An 18,086-nucleotide genomic window follows, 5' to 3' on the forward strand; every position below is an offset into this window, starting at 1 on the left:
TCTTCTGATCAGCATTTTAAACCAAGTTTAATATGTAGAGAGGGAAGCAGCAATTTACTACGGCACATACAAAAAACTAGGTCTGATGATGTTTTTGGCACCAAGGTGTAGCTTTTTTCAAAATTTACATTTATATTTACTTGCTTAGGAGATGCCTTTATCCAAAGCAACTTACAAAGGAGGTCAACATAACTGAGAAACATCAGTCTGGGGTCTGTTTTGATCAAGTGTAGCAGAACACGTTACAGAAATTGCTCACCACAAGTGAAGAGTTCTAAAGCTATCATAATAAAGAATCAATTAACAATATGACAGATATCCACAGAGTAAAAAACATTTATTTACACTTTCACAGATATTCACAGAAGAGTGGGGTTTTCAATCGTTTCTTAAAACTCTTTGAAAGAGTCGGATGAAGTTGGGCAGCTTGTACCACCAACTAGGAGCTACGTATGAAAAGAGTCTGGATTGAGATTTCATACCACACAGATGTGGCCATTTCTTGTGAACTCCAGTCGAGTGCATCATCATACAGGTGCAGACATGTCTCTGTTTCCCATTTACACGCTTTTTTTTAGAAAGATATTTTGTTAAAGTATAAATAGATTTTCTTGTTTTATTTTTTTTTTATTTTTACTCTGTAGCACATTGCTAAAATATAAAGTGCAATATAAATAAAATGTATTATTTTATTATTATTATTATTATTCCTAGAGCCCATCACCGTGTTCCATTACAGCTACTGTATATCCTGACCTTATTATTGAGTAAAATAATGATTTTGCTTTAAATGGAGATTTTAATATTACCTTCATCATTTAAACCCTATAATGGACAGCTGAAAATATGTTTTGTGAAAAAATGTTATGTGACGGAGAAAAATCTTTGATATTAGAGCCCACAAATAAATAAAAATCACATGAAGTAAGTTAAACAATTTACCCATGTTGGAATGGAATGGAATGGAATCATTTTATTAGTCAAGTAGATTTACACATACAAGGAATTCTGAGATTCTTGTCTTTCCAAAATTCCTAAAACTTTTACATCGTAAAACAGCATTAAAAATATTATTGCAATGAAGCAATCTTTTTAAGTGTCACATACTGTTAACATTTCTAAATTCCTGTCCATTTCTCTAAAGAAGTTGTTACATTATGCTTCTTAATAGCACAGCTGCCTGGGTTTAAGACCAAAAGTCTCTTAACCAAGGTGTGTTGTATCTTTTTTATCCTTTGCACATTCTCAAATTGGGCAGGCTCAGACTTTCTGTTGATATGCACTGTGCAGCAATACTAAGATTTCCTGCTGTTTAAATATTTACATTTCTTACAGTATTATTGATTTATTGCTTGCATGTTGCATTTATTATTGTAGTTTAGCACAATTTCCCTTTTGTCTCTTTAGTAATTATTTAACTTGATTAGCTAAATATAAAATAAGGGACAAATGCAGTGTGGGCTGTAGGCTTTACTAGACCCTCAGAAAAAGAGTTTAAGGACCGTAAGGCTTCTAAGCATTTTGTAGGTGCATTCTGCAGTTCACCTTCTGTAGTTCTGCCAGGTCTTCTATGTCTTTAGCCTTAAGGCCTTTGTTTGTTTACATATGGAGGAATATTTCGGACAAAATGAAATAAATAAATAAATGCGTAAATAAATAAAAGTACTGTGAAATGTGAGCATAAATAAATAAATGTATCATGAAATGAAGCCTTAATAAATAAATGTATCGTGAAATGATAGCATAAATAAATAAATGTGTCACGAAATATGTTTTTCGTTGCTTATTTATTTATTTCATTTTGTCCGTAACATTCCTGCAAACCGTCGTGAAATACGGCTTGAAATAAAACTGTCACCTTCACTCGTCAAAGTTGAGAGTGTGGGCTCTAACACGCCCTCTAGTTTCTGATTGGTGAATCGACAGCACAAGAATGAATTAGAAAAATGCTTACTACTGCCGATGAAATTGACTCTACTACACTCCAGTTCAGGTGACTCAGTTCCCTGCTCTGGACGTCCATCCTTTGACATTCCAGCTGAGTCAATAAATATTAGTTGGAGCTGCTTTGAGCATTCCATTTCAAAGTACCTAAACTAATACAGCCGTTGCAGCTTACGTATATCAAACTGGCTCATTCGCCTTGTGATCGTCTTCTCCGATACACCATATAGATCTGCAATCTGTCGTACTTTTAAACCGCATAACAGAAGGTGTTCTATTGACTGAGTCACCTGAACTGGAGTGTAGTAGAGTCCGTTCCACCTGTTCTTTGATAATTTCAAAAATAGTTTAATCTATATCGGAGTCTAAAAGGGCCGCCAACATTGTCATTTCTTCCGATAAATCTTCAATTCTCTCTCTGAAATACGTAATATCTTCGGCAGAATCCATTTCATCGGCAGTAGTAAGCATTTTTCTAATTCATTCTTGTGCTATCGATTCACCAATCAGTAACCAGAGGGCGTGTTAGAGCCCACCCTCTCAACTTTGACGAGTGAAAGTGACAGTTTTATTTCAAGCCGTATTTCATGACGGTTTGCAGGAATGTTACGGACAAAATGAAATAAATAAATAAGCAACGAAAAACATATTTCGTGACACATTTATTTATTTATGCTCTCATTTCATGACATATTTATTTATTAAGGCTCTCATTTCATGACACATTTATTTATTTATGCTCACATTTCACAGTACTTTTATTTATTTACGCATTTATTTATTTATTTCATTTTGTCCGAAATATTCCTCCATATTTACACCCCTACCTGAGAGATAAACTATAATACCTTTATTGGATGTTTTTTATTAGGCCCTGTTAGTCATCTCTCAGCACTGAGCTGTGGATCCCTTCAGACTACTATAAATAAAAGTTTATTACTTTAAGAATTTATTGTTTAGCATAGTCATACATGGACATCTTAAAAGCTCCATGTCCTGGTATGATTTTCTGTAGGTACTTTGGTGTATTCCTAGATTCCAAACATCTAATGTTTCTAAATTGGCTGTTGTTAGTGACATATATGCACATGTACAGACCAACATCTCTTCTAAGGTTGGTTCCTTGCGACTCTTTATTAGAAAACGTGGGGTCTTAAGTTAAACTGGGTGATGGATGTTTAGAATTATTAAATCTTCACCTACTTTTGTCAGTGCTCTTAGATGAGGTGAACTTAATGACATTTCATAACGAAAATATGCAAATTCATCTTAGTTGTGATTTACAATGCAAACTAGCCAGTATTTATTATATTTATGTACCAAACCCCTTGATTGAACAACCTGCGGACATGGTAAAAGCAAACACAGTCTTCGTTACAGAACTGATTCAACCATGTAATTATGGACATCATTTTTATGTGCAAATGTCTCTTTAGGTTTCGCTCTAACATCATGGCAGGGTTTATGTTTTAAATTTGTCCTATTCTTTCTTAATTTATTTTTGTAGCCATTACAATACCCTGCATGGTTTGAGTCATTGTCTTGATGTGTGATACATTTTTATTTATTGTTTTGCTGTTGAATATGTGATGTTATTATACTGTGACATTTATGGTAGACACGAGGAAGAAAAATATTTAGACAATAATGCTAACACAGTACCTGATGGCTAATGTGAGGTTTTGATGCACAGAGATTGTTTTTAACAAATGTAATGTGTTTTATTGTGACTAAACAACTGTTTTAACTTCAAATTACCCATTTCGGGGTAATTGGGATTGAAGTCTATCCCAGCAGTATTGTCTACACGTTAGGCACCAGTCCATTGGAAGACACACTGATCCTCACTTTGTACAGCCAGTGTACAGTTGCCAGTTAATATGACTTGCACATCTTTGGACTATGGAAAGAGTACCGTTATATATATAAACCGTTATAGACAGAGGGAGAATGTGCAGATGTACTCTAGGCACTGACTAGGACATGATTTTTAGCCTCCATGAACATATATTGGAGTTAGGATGTTTATGACAGGAATAGGTGACTGAGTTAACAATTTAATGAACGAACGAATAACAGAAAGGTTAATAGAATAAATCTGTCATTTGAGATGATAGAACCATGACCAAAATTTTATTTTTCACATTCTAAATGTATGCTATTTTATACTGACCGCTCACTGAAAGAGATTTTTTTTTGTGGAGATTGAAAAGACTTTATTTGTAAAATGTAGTTTTTTCGGACTTGGTGAGGACTGTGTGTAAAATCATAATTCCATCCATCTATCTTCCTAACTTTTTTAATACAAATAATTACATGGCAACCAAAACCCAACCTCAAATAACTGGGGCATCAGACAGAAATCTGCAACAGATAGCAGTTAAAAATGAGACACCCTTGTGTGTACAAGTACAATTGAATCACCCCCTAGTCAATTTAGAATCAACAATCACAAAAAAACAATGAATATTGGGAAGACATTTAGACTTGACATTTTGTGGCCAAATGAGTTAATTTAGAGTGGAGTGTTGTATTTTCACAACACCACATAATAATATAATTTACAGTATGAAGTGCAAAATGAATGTGCCTTTAATGTGGTAGCACTACCCTGCATAAAATGTTCCATGGTAGCATTTTAATTCTTACATAGTAGCTTCAGTGAGTTAGTAATGTTTGGTGAGTTGTCTGCTTTTTTGTTTTGTTGATCACTTCATAGAATAAATGTTCCCATGTAGCCTCTATGTTGCAAGGGTATAACTGCTTATTCTTTTATGTCAATTTCTAAATAGGAACAGTCTGCACCCATTTAATGATAATCACATTCATGGTAATCTGTGATAGATATAGATCTAATGTTATGAATTTCCTGTAGTTCTTTGGTGGGCTGGGTGCCTGAGGGAATGAAGCTTGGGAAAGTATTGGTGAAGTTCTTTTGGGGGTCGGGGGGGTGAAGTTGGGGCAGTCACATAAAAGTTTTAGCAGCAAAATGAATTTACATGAGAGGCCACACATTAGTACCCTGCAGGCATGTGTACTCAGAAGTTGTTTTTGAGACTCCCAAAAAGTGGCACATCTGGTTAGGGGGTCATTGAAAAAAATTTGGATTACAGATCTGGAGGGTGGAACTGGAACTATTTTGATTGAATTGCTCTCAAGTGAGTATACTATTAACCTCCAAAAGCGTGCTCAGTAAAAGCTGTACTTGATCCAATGATGTTGTAAATTCTGGAAACAATACACTTCCAGAAGATGACACTTCCATGGTGGCATTAAGACTATTGGTAGAAAATGACTGCATTGCCTAATTGGGTGTTTAAAGTTAAATGTCAAAGAGTCTACTTTGAAAGGTGGCCTACAATACTACATTGTTATGTTAAGTTTGGCCTGACTTTAAAGAGGTCATTGGTGAGCATCTTGAGATTGCTGGTGTTTTCCTTGTAGGTGAAAAGTCTTGTCTATCTAAATCCGAACAAGACAAGTAGTATTATTGAAGTTAATGGTAATTAATCAGTCCTCTGAGCCTGACCTTGCCACTCGTCATGATGATATCCTTTGGACATGAACGCTTCAGCTTGACCTGATCTGCTTGTCAAAGAGTTGAGTTCCTATTACTAAATTGTGTTGCTCTGTAGTTGTTTGATACCTCAGGATGGCTTAATGGGCACTTCTGCAGATGAATATTACAAGTTCCTCTCTGCCTTCAATTGTTTAGTTTAGGTAAGGTGACAGCTGGTCTTGCACAGTGTGATGGTGTTCCTTTGTTTTGAGTGGTCGTGGGAATCTTTTTCTTTTTTATGCAAGGATGGCAAATCAGTGGCCAGGAGAGTTGGACATTGGAGGTGCTGTTGCCATTTTGATCATGTCTTTTAACCAGTGCTGAATTAAGTATTTTTGAATATGTATGCAAACCCTCCTAAAATGTTGCAAAATGAACAGCAATCTCTTATGTATATTTCTCTTCTGGTTCGTCCTGCTTCCTCTTCAAACCTGCCCCCCACACGCAGTCCACATGGCATTTCTCGATTCCTATTCCTCCTCTTCCAAACCCTTCCCCTATATCTAACCTGACTGCGTGACCTTTCACTTTGGCCATTTGTTCGCCTGGGAGTCTTTTCCGTAGCCTGCTACAGAAAGGTACTCTTTCAGCTATTGGCATTGGTTTTGCTCCTTGCTATTTTCGTTATACTGCGACAGTTGTTTCCTAAACCTTTGTTATAAAATGAACGACAGTATCTTTTCTGTTGATGGGTTTTTGTATAACATCATCTGTATTCCAGGATCCGGCAACTGCCTGTTCCTATCAATGGGTTATTTCTTAACACAAATGGTTGATGAAGGCAATGCACTCTCACTACGACATAGGGCAGTAGATTTCGTTGCATCACATTGGGACAGATTTGAAGACGTTCTTCCTGTTTTTCCTTCCAACACAAGTTGAGTTATCACAACAAGTCAGGAGTACTATCAATACATGACAACATCTGGAATTTATGGTGGTGAAGCTGAAATTCAAGCTCTTTCCGAGATTAGATCTTTCGACTCATTATCTGTCGTCTCCAGCAAAACACCTATTCACAACTGCGTCTTTCAAGAACTATTTTTTTCTTCTTGATTTCTGAATTCCTTTCTCACTGTTTTCCTTTCCTATTCTTGCACCGCTGTATGCTACGGCAGGCGTCGGCTAGTAAATTATAAAGTACTTTTTGTTTGTTTCATGTTAACACTAAAATCAAACACAATGGTAAATTGTAAAGTGCCTGTTAATATCCATGCATTAGCTTAATATCTGGATTTACTTATTCCTGGCATATCTCAACAGCAGTTGGCACAGGGTAAAAATCAAGCTTGGATGTGATACCAGGGTTTCACAGAACACACCTGCTCACACTTGAACCTTGGCCATTTTGGAGAGTCCAATTAAACTATCAGGAAGTTTATTGAACTTAGGAGGAAACTAGAATCCTCAAGAAAAAAAAACTTATGAACACAAAGAGTACATGCAGTTTCCACACAGAATGCCTCCAAAGACTGTGGATTTGATGCATTTTTTTTAATTAACCAAGCAACAAAGGTACTTATTTATATCGTAGTCTTTTTAAAATTCTATGAATTACAATTATTAATTTACTGGGGAGGATAACTGTAACATTTGGCTGCCATAAACCAGTCTCCTAAAGCTCCTCTTGTTTCTGGATTTGAAATATGTGCTCAAATTTCATTTTGTCATTTTATGTTGACTTGATTGAGGTCTACAATTGGTTAACAAAGAAAAGACTTGGCAAGTAATACTTCTCTAAGACAGTACGTGGCTGCTGTTAAGGAAAATGGAGCTGAGAGACACCTTTAAAAAGCATTAGATGGCACTTTTGCTTTCAATGGGCTCTCAGATAGCGTCAGTGAAGGGAACAGAAGTGTGATTGTCTTCCCAAGAGCTAAGACTCCTCACTCCAGCTGTTTCAGATGGGCAGCATTTGGATTCTTGGCATTGATGAATTTACTGCTGTACATAATCAACTACTAGGAAAGTGCCCTGTTTCCAATGAGCCCTGTGACTGAGGAGTTACTGTCTGTTAGCAGACAACTGCCTTTCTTACACATTTTATTTAAGGATATAATGGTAACATTCCATTTCAGGTTCAAAGATAAAGATACAAAAACAGTGCTTTGTCTTCATCAGGTTTGACCTGAAGAGGAGAACTTGCAAAAAATATATAAAGGTGATAAAAACTATATTGTGTTTCTGACTTATAGTGTCTAGTGTGGAAATGTGTGCGTAGACAATAGTGATGGATTGGTACTACAATTTTGACTACTAGGTTTCAGACCTCAGTACTGGTACCAAAACAAGTATGATCTGTCCATATCAGAAAGATGTCAACAAGATGAACAGCATATTGCATGTTGCAAAAATGTCAATAAGAAAAGTTGTCAGGTCTGATGAATACCTTGTAGGCTAGCCAAGGATTTTAGCAAGGTCATTAAAGCTGAATCCCAACAATAAATTAACAGTTAAATATGAGGTCAAAAGACAGAGTTAGTATTTGGTTTCACATCCAAAAGCTCTGTTCTGTTTATACCTCTCATTTCAAGCTAATAAAGTCTATAACACTGATAGTGTGTTAGTATATTAGGTTCACACATTCGCACAAGCTAAAAACTAATAAGGCTTACACTTTTAATCTGCCTTTTCTCAATGTTCTTAACATTTAATATTTGACATTATTACTGAAACACAGGAAAAAGGTACTCCAATCTCTCACAGTCTGGCTTGAAGATAATAACACACATGCTTGTGTTTTTATTTGTTACAGGGGGAGTCTTTTATCTCTGCTGCTCTTGAATTTTTTTTTTTACTTGGTTCAAAGTTTTTTACTGTTGTTCTAGATTTCAGTTGTTTATACCTAGATTGTTCATCCCATAATTGGTGATACACATCATATGGGTACCAGTTCATGTCAAAGTATTCTTTGTTTCAACCCTACATCTGGACCTTGGCCACTCATTCTCCACCACTGAGCTCTTTCCCTAACACTAATCCCAACTCTAAACTCATTCAGTCACTACGTTACAAACAAAGTCAAAGCAATACTGTGTGGAAGAGATCAGGCATGTGCATCTCAGGACTATAGGGTATGTCCTACTTTGATGGGCTCAGGGGATTAAACTTCTTTAGTCTTTGTGAAGAGAAGATTGTGTGAGGTTATAATCCAGGTCTTCAAAATTCTCAAAGGCAAAAATAAAATGTTCCAATAGATTTTTTTTCAATTAAATAAGGGGATATGTATTTAAGATGTGGGCCAGGAAGCACTTCACACAAAGAGTTTTGGGAGTCTGTACCAATATCTTTTCCAGACATTTTAAAGGATGTCAAGGTTTCTCTTTCAACAACATAACTCTCTAGTTTGTTCCAATGTGGCCATTAGCTACCTATTTTGTCCAATGTTGTATGTTTTTATCATAGCATTAGCCAGGGGTGGATTTAAACCACTTCCTAGGATTACTTCTAGGCCAAGTTCTGAAATCCATTCCTAAGCCAACATGCTACAGCTCCAACTTCATAGTTCCAAATGATCCCACTACCTTGTTCTTTTTAGATTTTAAAAAACTTTTAGACTATTCTAGGCAGTCATTTCTCCTTGGCCCAGAAAGGATATATCTTTAGTCAGCTGTTAACCCAAAGGATTTTTGTTGGTTTGCTTCAATTTCCTCAGGACTAGGGAGCCCATACTATCTATGCTCCCTCTCTCTATCTGTCTCTGAGTAGAGGATCAGGTACTCCAGGAAGAATTAATAATAATTTTTTACATTTATATAGTGCTTTTCTCACTACTCAAAGTGCTTAACCTTAATACTGTCAATTTTCAAGTAACTTAGTTATTGTTGAATGGTCAACTCCAGGCTGAAAAGAAACAGAAAAAGTGCCTTTGCCAGTCTGACAAAGTAAAACATGAGTATGGACCTTATCTGAAATGGCCCACTACAACTGCTAGTGACATTTCTATCTAATCTGTTCATCAGATGCCCAAAATTTGATTTATTTTAGTAAAGAAGTTTTTTATAAAGCATATTTCAATTGTAAATATCATCCCAATGTGCTTTAGAATGTACATCAAATTTAAAGTTGTTTACTTCTGTTTTTTTTTTACAACTGAAACAAAGATAGGTTAAGTGACATAAAGTCACTTAAACTATACACGTGTACCCATATTTATCAAGAATCTCAGAGTATGAAAACTGTCCTAATTGGTTCAAAAATTACAGAGTGACATAAATTCGATTCCAAAAGTATTAAATCAATTTTCCTAATTTTAGAAACTACTCCTAGATTTAGGAGAGCTGATGAGCTGTGCAAACACGCTAGTAGCTGCCAGAAGATGGCGTTCAGATAGACATTGGCTTGCAAGTCCTGGAAAAGGCAGAATGTTTTGAAAATGTTAGACAACAATGAACTCTTAGAAAGATATCAATCTGATTGTGATGGAATACATTGTATTGGTTACAAATCTTGTATGTCACATGATTGCTGCATCTATGCAGAGAAAACATTTGGTGTTGGCTAAAATTAATATGCTGATAATATTATGTTATTTGGCGCCAGAGAAAGTGCAGCTTTGCAATAGCAATGATGTCAGTATGTTACAAGCCAACCATTTCTCGACTTTTGCACCAAACTTAATACGTGAGGTAATACACAGATTAAAACATTTTCCACCACTCCATTCCAGTAATGTTAAAGCAAGCTACATTCATGCAAATTGCTGTTTTACTTGAAGTTGTTGGTGTGATTGATGGCATGTGCTGAAAGATCATTGCAACAAGTGCAGATGAGCACACATGTGAATCGCAAGCAAAATCACAATATCAGCACACAGGTGGCCATGAATGAAAATTTGTATAGCCAGCCTTTTTCTACTACTTTAAATATTATTATAATAATTACCTTTGTGTTAAAGTACTAGTGTTTGTTTTTGGAAACTAAAAAAGGGTCTTCTTGATTTTCAGGGAAACTACAAAATGTCTTCATGAGTGTCAGTTTGTAGCTTGGGTTGCTGTAAAATCATGATATCAATCATTCCCAAATGTGAATTCCTACTCCTTGGGGTAGGGAACACAGGTTGATTCCATTTTGGATTTTTCTGTAAATTGCCAACTGGCATGGTTTCATGGATGAAATGTGAAATATACTGTATGTCATAAGCCCAGTCACGCCTTATGTTTTAAAGGGAAGAAAAGCATATCCACGGTGGTGAAAAAGTGCATAAAAGGTCTGAAGAAAGTGGGATAGCTAGACATATTAATGTGGGCCTATGGAAAGTGACTACTTAGTTTTATAAATCTTGATGGCAGTTTCTGCTGCTGGGTGTCTTAAGCACACAAAGACCTTTCTCTAAAAGAAAATAATTGATCCCTGTTTTTAATGAATTAAATTGGCAGGCTTTAAATCTGAGAAAGACAGTGAGAGTAATGTAGAGAGACTGATGAAAGGAAAACCAAGAAAGAAATGACTAAACTAGAGGGTATTTAACAAATCAGACTTTAAAGAAAAGGCAAAGCCAAAACGAAAAACTTTAAAAAGGCAAAAAGGAATTGCTTTCAAAACTCATTTTCGCTGGTTAATGTCTTTATTTTACAGCAAAGAGCAGACATTCAGTGTGAATACACTTTGATCTTATTGTCACATGCGGCTGAGGGTGAAGCCTAGCCGGGACGACCGAGGGGACCGGAGGAGGGCTGGTGCCTCCTCCTGACCACGAGGGGGCAACCGCCCTGGTTTTGTTGGTGGCCTTGGGTAGGGGGCTTGGAAGCCCAACCCTGTAGGGGCCCATGGCCACCGGCAGGCGGCACCCCGGTGCCTGAAGAACACTGAATGGGGACACCCGGAGGGCCTTCAGGGGCGCAGCCGGCACTTCCGCCACACGGGGGCGTGTCCAAGAAGGAGTGCCAGGAAACAGCTGGAGCCCATCCAGGGTGGTATAAAAGGGGCCGCCACACTGCATTCGAGAGCAGAAGTCGGGTGGAAGAGGACAGAGCTGGAGAGAGGACTAGAGGCGGCCAGAAGAAAGGCATAAAAGACTGTGAAAGGCCTGGACTTTTGGGGGATCGGTGCTGGAGGCACTGGGATGTGCACTAAAACTGTAAATATTGTAAATAGTTGTGGTGGAAATGAAAGTGTGCTGGGTGAACAAACGATGTCCGTCTATCTGTGTCCGTGTCCCGTTCCACATTATATAAGATTGCTGTCATGATGTTACACTTACACATAGTCATACACCTTGCATAAAATAAAAAAAAACTAATGTCAAACAAATGGACACATCTTAACGCTGTGATGTCAGAAGTTATTCTGTCTCTGAAATTCGGGGTTATACCTGGCAATGGTCATTTTTCCTTGTGATTATGTTTGCTGGTTTCTGCCACTGAACCTTGTGAAATAATTTTTATTATCTGTCAGTAGCCATGTGTATAATAGCTTAGTGAATTGAGAAAGTATCTTTTATGTTGAACTCACCTCACCATTTATCTCAATTTTCAGCATTGCTGTTCTGTTAATATTTGGTGGGTTCCTTCATTGTTTGTGCCTATGTTTTTTTTCTTTTGCTATTCTCCAGGTGGTCCGATTTTTCTCCTATATTCTAAACACTTGCTTGTTAGGTTAATTACTCACTCAGTATGACTGAGTGCAGGTATATTTCTGAATTAAATCATTCTAGATACATTCTAGCTAGCCAAGTTCAAATTTGTTGTCATGTGTGTTAAGTATAATTCATTTATTACTAGTATGTCCTGGTCAAGTGACAATAGTACAACACCAACAACAGGCTATAAAAAATACAATATTGGCACTATACGTTAAGTGCAACAGCCACCACGATCCTGTTTAGGAATAAACGAGTAAAAGAGTGGATGTTTTATTCACAAATTTATACTGTCAAGATCCTAAGATGCTGTAAATGACACAGTGATCACAGCATAATGATTCACTTTTTTCATGATGTTCTTATATAGCTACTGTATTTGTGCTGTTCTATTTTGGGTGTGTAAAAGCAGAAGTGTGCCCTTGTGAATGACATTGATAGGCAATGCAATTGGACTTTGGGTTAACAGTTTTCAGCCTCTCTTTCACTGTAAATCTAACTCTTCAAAACACTGCAAGAGTAATGTAGTAAAGCTAATGATACATTTTTCTATATGTACTCTAGGTGAGACTTTCATGATGTGTTTTCCAGTAGCTTTTTTAATTTATATCCTGTTTAAAGAGTGTTTACATAATTGATTCTGCATTCTTTTCAACAGGCCACACATGAGAACACAGGTGCAAACACAGGTGCAAGTGGCAGTCTGTCCGAAAGAGGGTCAGTAAGTTCTGTGTCATGCACACCTGTCTTTGTTTATCACCAGGCAGCTTTATTTGTAGGAAAGGAACCCAAAACATCATTAGACAACTGGTTCAAGTCCTAAATCTTTTTATTTTGGGATATGGAGCAAGTTGTTCTGTTTAACTTTGCAGCTTCATGAGAAAAAGTGAGCTGTAAATATGAAGGGATTTGAAATGAATAATCCTGTTTTTTTTTTTTTTAAGAATGAAAGACAAGGAAAATAATTTTAGTCCGTGGCTTCAGTAGTAGCACAATTGTATTTGATTGCGAAATCCGCCAATCCATTTTAAGGCCCTGTTTGTTCTGGTTTATGGTCAGGTGAGCCAGACCCAATCCAAACTGCATTTAAATGTCTCACTTTGAATTGTAAACTCTGGAACTGTACACCTGCCCTCAGTGAAGAGCGCTAAACAAAAAATCAGTTGTTCTAGTCTGCGGTGGGTTGGTGCCCTGCCCGGGATGGCTCCTGCCTTGCACCCTGTGTTGGCTGGGATGGGCTCCAGCAGACCCCAGTGACCCTGTGTTCGGATTCAAAATGGATGGACGGAAGTTGTTCTAATAGACCACTGACCCCATGGTGGTTATAAAAGCAGCTGCATCTTACCATATTTGTTTTCATAATATTTTCAATGAATAGTTCTGTGTGCTGCATATTTTAAAGGCATTCTTTGAACAATTGTGTACACAGGACATTCAGTATTTAATGGATAGCTGAAGTGCTATACAATATTAAGGGGTATTTAGTTGGCATAAAAAAATTGACTCTTGAATATAAACTGTTGAGCACAAAAGCCACCAGCCAAAACAGATAGTCAGGACTGAGTTTAACAATTACTGCCAGAAAGACAAGAGCCATAAGGATTACTGTTTTTTCCAGCTGGGGACTGGGGGCATTTTATGCAGCTGATGATGGGTTCATTTCTTGGTTTTTAGAATATCAAGTCTAGAATTTTTGTAAAAGTTCTAAGAGACGTGGTGTGTAGAGAACACCTATGATAGTGTGAATTTAGAGGATTGTTTTTTCTTTATTTTTTTAAGTCTATAATTTAATGTATAGTTCATAATACAGCAGCAGAAGCAGATGACTGAAGAGAATTGCTTGACAGAACTTGTGTTTTGCCATAGGGTCCAATTAAATATTTTAATTGCAAGCAATCTCAATTAACTAGTAAATTCTGGTCGGAAATATAAATTGGGAGGCAAACTGTATGACATAGTTCTTTCTGGAACAAAACTGGCAGAGGTTTTAGTAGCAGTGTTGTTTACAGCATGGGTGAAGGGCTGCAAGATTGACAGTTCCTGTTAAGTAGCTGAACATGGCAGAATCCCAACACAGCTGTCTCCAAGGGTCTGCTGGCATGAAATGGCACTGTATGCTATATATCAGCCAAACACACAAGGCATTGCTACTGAGGGTTTTGTAGTGATGGCAGACTTTTGACCAAGCCAAAGAGCTCACTCCAGCTTTATATTAGAGGTCTGAAGCAGGAGGCTGCCAGTTACTTTCAGCTAGTCACTGGCTAAAAACTTCTTTTTTCGAATAAACAATTACAGACTGGCAGATACAGGTGAAAGAAGTGAAAGACGTAAAGCTGATGGGGAGAAAGCCAAAATAAATACAAAAATATTTTTAATTCTTAACACTCTATAAATTCCAATGACAGACAGAGGCTGACCATGTAGGAGAAAAATTACATCAAGAAAATGCACTTAAAATCATTGTGATTTTATAACCACTCACTTGTAATGTGTTTTGGCATTGTGTGTCTCCATTTTTTTGATGGTGATTGCAGCTGACAGATTGGTTATGTTGGCTGAAGCATGGCCTTTTCAGAATACATTTGCTGGAGGGGTTGTTCCAAGTAGATGTAGAAATTTTATCAGTAATTTTAAAACCATTTTTTTGTACAGGACTCGCCTTTGAATACAGGTCTGATGCACATAATAACAAAATATTTTGACTTTCATGAAACAGAAATATATTTTCCACATTATGCTGAACCTATAGGGCTGTTGTAATTTTGTTTCCTTATTTAAGACGTGCCTAGTAAAATTACACCAGCGCTAAGCTTGAGCTGTCTTTCACCATGATCTTTGGCTCTTGCATACATTACTAAAGTGGGCTAGTCAAGGACAAGAGTGAACACAAGCCCTTCTAGCAAATGTAATAAAGAAGCCCCTTATTTTATATACAGGCTCTGATTTTTATTTTAGACTGTCAATGTGGATTATATAACTTACTTATTTGTAGGCACATTTTAACCTCCCCTTACTACCTCCTTGTAGTCTTCACTGGTCCTTTAGTTTTAAGTGCTTCTCCTCTGGTCAGTGAAGCACATTTTCAGATTACATTACAGATTTTCTTTGGTACACATAAAAATGGAAATTTGTTGCAAGTGATAACACTCAATAAGCACTTCAGGCAAACAGTCCAATCCAGACAAGTTGACCATCATGGGTCATAGTATCAAACTGAATATAGTTAAAGAATTATATATATAAACTGCTCAAAAAAATTAAAGGAACACTTTGAAAACACATCAGATCTCAATGGGAAAAGGACATCCTCCTGGATATCTATACTGATATAGACTGGGTAATGTGTTAGGAACGAAAGGATGCCACATCATTTGATGGAAATGAAAATGATCAACCTACAGAGCCCTGAATTCAAAGACGACCCAAAAATCAGAGTGAAAAAATTATGTGGCAGGCTAGTCCATTTTGCCAAAATTTAATTGCAGCAACTCAAAATTGTACGCAGCACTTTGTATGGCCCCTGTGTTCTTGTATACATGCCTGACAACATCGGTGCATGCTTCTAATGAGATGACAGATGGTGTTGTGGGGGATCTCCTCCCAGATCTGGACCAGGGCATCACTGAGCTCCTGGACAGTCTGAGGTGCAACCTGGTTGCATTGGATGGACTAAAATATAATGTCCCAGAGGTGTTCTATTGGATTTAGGTCAGGAAAGTGTGGTGGCCAGTCAATGGTATCAATTCCTTCATCCTCCAGGAACTGCCTGCATACTCTCACCACATGAGGCCAGGAATTGTCGTGCACCAGGAGCCACTGTACCAGCATAGGGTCTGACAATGGGTCCAAGGATTTCATCCTGATACCTAATGGCAGCCAAGGTGCCTTTGTCAAGCCTGTAGCGGTCTGTGTGACCCTCCATGGATATGCCTCCCCAGACAATCATTAACCCACCACCAAACTGCTCATGAGGAATGATGTTACAGGCAGCATAATGTTCTCCATGGCTTCTCCAGACCCTTTCACTTCTGTCATGTGCTCAGGGTGAACCTGCTCTCATCTGTAAAAAGCACAGGGAACCAGTGGTGCATCTGCCAATTCTGGTATTCTATGGCGAATGCCAATCGAGCTGCATGCTGCTGGGCAGTGAGCTCAGGGCCCATTAGAGGACATGGGGCCCTTGGGTCACTCACATGAAGTCTTTCTGGTTGTTTGCTCAGAGACATTCACACCAGTGGCCTGCTGGAGGTCATTTTGTAGGGCTCTGGCAGTGCTCATCCTGTTCCTCCTTACCCAAAGGAGCAGATACTGGTCCTGCTGATGGGTTATGGACCTTCTATGGCCCTCTCCAGCTCTCCTAGAGTAACTGCTTGTCTCCTAGAATCTCCTCCATGCCCTTGAGACTGTGCAGGGAGACACAGCAAACCTTCTGGCAATGACACATATTGATGTGCCATCCTGGAGAAGTTGGACTACCTGTGCAACCTCTGTAGGGTCCAGGTATCGCCTCATGCTACCAGTAGTGACACTGACTGTAGCCAAATGCAAAACTAGTGAAGAAACAGTCAGAAAAGATGAGGAGGGAAAAATGTCAGTGGTCTCCACCTGTTAAACCATTCCTGTTTTGGGGGTCATCTCATTGTTGCCCCTCTAGTGCATCTGTTGTTTAATTTCATTAACACCACAGCAGCTGAAACTGATTAACAACCCCCCTCTGCTACTTAACTGACCAGATTAATATCCCAGAAGTTTCATTGACTTTATGCTATACTCTGATTAAAAAGTGTTCCTTTAATTCTTTTGAGCAGTATATATATATATATATATATATATAAAATATATAATATATGACAGAAAGTAACAATAGAAGACAAACAGAAAACAATATGAAATAACAAAAAACGTGTTAAACGCAGTAGTACCAATATGTAACAGCTTCAATTTGAGGCACAGTAGTATAGGTCTTTACCTTAATCGTCATCTTTCATGATGCCAGACTCCTTGCCATTTCATTGTCCTTTTTCAAAGTAGTTTGAAGTACACTGTCACCTTGGTCGGAGATGGATTTCTGTGTAACACCACCAAAACAGCACCTCTTATCTTTGCTGATCTTATAAAGCAACAGGACAATAAGCAGAAATTTCAGTGTCTGATCCTCTCAAGGAAGACTTAATGGGTAGGACACTCGAACTAGTCCACAACTTCTCGTCATCAGATGATTATATTCAGTGTGCCAGAGTCTGTCAAGTAGCATGCACATCTTCAGTGAACTGAGGATAACAAATGCATTACAGAAAGAAGAACAATTACAAAGGAGAAGGTGAGACATCAGCCATCTTTAATGGGCCACCATTTGTAAATGTTGATGTTTTTGTATAATTAGTTTCATTGTGCACTTTAATAACAAAATGTGTATTTGACAGAATTTTCCTGGTTAGTAGAGGATAATGCATCTTTGCTAGATCTATATTTTTCATCATTCAGTAATGTGCAGCCATAATTTTCTATAAACAAAGCCTAACAGCAGAAGATTAACAAAATGAAAATTCAAAGTAGGTTTAAATTAATTAGTAATGTAGCTTACAGTGGAAATAGCTAAGTTTCCAAACACATTTATTTAGGCATGATAGTATACTGTATATAAATGGTATATAACTGTAGTTCCAAGTCATGTACATTCATGAAATGCTACCTCCATTTTACTAAAATCCAGCAACAAGCCATAACATGTAGGTAAACATGAACTAGAAGTACATTTTGTGATTTTTGTTAATCTGTGGAATCCAAAGAAGCTCACAGACCCATTACACTGAGAGATCTTCCATTGCTCCTGAAATGTCATGTGTTTATTAAATAGGACAAAGAAGTGGGGTACAGAAGGTTTGTAATAAATATGAAATAAAGAATAATAAGCACATGGAAGTTGAATATTTACATTCTTTCAAAGTGTTTTGTCACATTTTTCTCTAGCAGTGCTAGTATGTTGGTAATTGTTGATAGACA

The 18,086-nt window shown here is 37.5% G+C and overlaps 1 protein-coding gene across 5 annotated transcripts in view; it reads left to right on the plus strand.

Moving 5' to 3' along the window:
- st3gal3a (ST3 beta-galactoside alpha-2,3-sialyltransferase 3a) overlaps positions 1 to 18,086 on the plus strand; it is a 394,364-nt gene that overhangs the window by 76,431 nt on the left and 299,847 nt on the right. The window contains exon 2 of one of the 5 annotated variants that reach the window (XM_039776581.1): positions 356 to 535. The exons of the other annotated variants lie outside the window; for them this stretch is intronic. The gene's annotated coding sequence lies outside the window, so the exon portion shown is untranslated. The remainder of the gene's footprint in view (positions 1 to 355; positions 536 to 18,086) is intronic. 5 annotated transcript variants of the gene reach the window in all.

Source organism: Polypterus senegalus, chromosome 14 (assembly GCF_016835505.1).
Source record: "Polypterus senegalus isolate Bchr_013 chromosome 14, ASM1683550v1, whole genome shotgun sequence".
NCBI lineage: Eukaryota > Metazoa > Chordata > Cladistia > Polypteriformes > Polypteridae > Polypterus > Polypterus senegalus.